Source organism: Heliangelus exortis, chromosome 1 (assembly GCF_036169615.1).
Source record: "Heliangelus exortis chromosome 1, bHelExo1.hap1, whole genome shotgun sequence".
NCBI classification, from domain to species: Eukaryota; Metazoa; Chordata; class Aves; order Apodiformes; family Trochilidae; genus Heliangelus; species Heliangelus exortis.
In genome coordinates, this window is record NC_092422.1 from 82,568,267 (window position 1) to 82,570,983 (window position 2,717).

Sequence of the window (2,717 nt, forward strand, 5' to 3'; positions counted from 1 at the left end):
ATATCTTCAGTTGAACATACACAGTACCACTACAGTAACCATGATGGGACACACAAAAATATTCTGCTGCCTGTCCCAATACTCACCTCCCAGGTGTTTCAGCCATATCACTTTTATGCATTTTTGACAGCAAGGTGCTGAATTGCTACCTCCCCTCTCATGGGTAAGGGGGAGGATCTGCTGTGCAGTTGGGAACAGAACTCAGCTCAGATATGGCTCCTGAAACAAGGAAGTCACCATTCATCTGTTCTAGAATACCTTGCTTCCACCAAGATGAACCCATCATCAACATTAACATGCTCCTGACATTTGTCTGCCATGGACAACTGCTGCTTAGCTGTGTGTATTTAGATCTTCTCTTACAGTGGCAGGCCTAACATATTCATTATTTTCCCTATCAACTCTTCTAGTACAATAATATGATATCATGGGTCTGAAAAAACAAAAGAAATTGGACCAAGGAAGGAAGGCAGGAGAAATAAAATAAGCAATAAAGGACATTATTGAATATACCTTTTGTGATTTTGCTATTACAATTCATAACTTAGTTGGATGTCTGTATTTCACTCACTAGCAAACCATACATTCCTCACATAAATTATGATTTTCTACATACCAATATAACAAGTTGCTCTAAGAGTAGGCAATGGCCTACTGGATTGCAGACCCATTTAATTTATTTGGGGGGGGAACCATGCTTTTAATGAGACACTGAACTACTGTTTTCCTACTGGTTGCCTGCATCCAGTGTTTGTCCTCACAAATCAAAAAAGTTGGTCTAACAAAAGAAAAATCACAGAACTCAGCCTTCCTGCAATGCTTGTTGCATCAAATTCTAGACAAATACTTCGCTTTTTTAGATAACCTGGAAGATTTAAAGTCCTCTCTGAAGCTACTGGCTGGTGAAAAAAACCCAAGAGTACTGCTTTCCATCAAGAGACTGCCAGGAAGTCACTAGCACAGCAGGAAAAAAAGTCTTTTGTATCTTCAAATTCCCATGGCACCTATACATTTAACACAAATACTGACTTGGGAAAAACTCCTTCAACGTACAGAAATAAGAAAGAAATACAACGCCCTGTCCACAGACAAAAAAGCAAAATATCAATTTAAAGGAAGATTTTTTTTCAAGTCCCAAAGACTTCTGCTTTGGCTACATTTGCCTGCATTTATATGCTTATGTTTTCAGCACCGCTTGCAGACCTCAAGTAATTTGTTTCCACCACATGCTCTGTGACTTATGTTCAAACTACATTTTGGTAGGAACAAATTTGGGCTCGTATAACATCTTCCACACCTTTTCTATTGTTCATAACATGCCATACATCCAGCCATACACTTCATCTGGTTCAGCAGTACAGTGAAGTACTGCACCGAAGCACAGCAGTACTCTTATGGTGGATACCAAAGACATTCTGAAATGCTGCTTTGTGGAAAGACTTTTAGGTCTGCTTGGACATCTTTGGTACACCAAGGGCATGCCAGCTCGTCCCAAGCCAGTGCTCTGAGCATTCAGCATGTTTGGATAGACAAGGGTGGAGTAAAGCACCTTCACCTTACACTCAGCTTCTTCCCTTGGTAAGCCAGTGGGCCCCCCTGACCCTATGCCAACATGCAGGCAGCACACAGAGGACCTAAAATAGGAGCATTAAGTGGGGTCAAACCCTCGGGCAATATGTCTCCTCAAGCTACACCCACTACAACCATAATTTTAAAGCAAATTTCAAGAAATATGTGACCCATCACCACCAGCTTACTGTGGGTCCACAGTCCCTATGAACTTCCTTCCTCATTATATGTACAGCTCAAAAGGAAACAAACCTTCAGGCACCTCCATCCTCCCCCCCTCCTGTCCGCCCATACTCAGTCCCTGCTCTGAATTCCTTTTCCATTACTCCTTTCCAATTACTTGATTTCCACCCTGTGCACCCCACCCTTCTGCCTGTTCTTGCTCATTGCAATAGCCTTGCTGAAGCCAGGGATTCTGCCCTCAAATCTCCTATCATTTTGCTGGCAACCTCCTCTTCAGGCTGCTGCCTGCTCATGTGAGAGGTACCCAGTGGTGCAGAGGATTATAGTATTTTACAAACAGTAGAAACACCATAGTATCCCATCTCTGGTGTTTTTAACATGCTTTTCCATCTTTTTCAGTACCACTTTCAGGTTCAATAACAGTATATGTATTTTTTTTTTCCCAGGGTGAAAAGCAACCCGTCATTCAGAATCAAAATGGAAAAAAAGTTTTCATTTTTTAGAAATGTGAAAAAGAAATGTGTGTGTCTGTGTATATCTATATATATATACATATAATGAATAAACTCCTCCACTGGAACACAGTACTCAGTCTAGATTCTTCCAGTTTCAACACATGGCTTTGTGATTTACCATATTGAAAGCAATTTGGTTTTCTGGTGTTACAATAACTGCATTTTCATTTTTACAAAGGCATTATGGGCTGTCTGATACCCAGACAGCTACCTTGTACTTTGCAGTCTATGGCCAGGAGAGATGGAGGGGTTACATGAGCATGATCTTTCATCTCTCCCTCTCTCTTCCCTCTGTATATTTTGAGAAGACTCCTTTACTATAGCAAATGACTACCAGGCATATTCATCAGCCTAACCAGACTGTTCCTTCTCAGCCTGCCCAGCAGAAAACCAGGCCAGTTTTAGTTGTGTACCTATATATTCCACTTGGAGCAACACAGGCACGTTCAC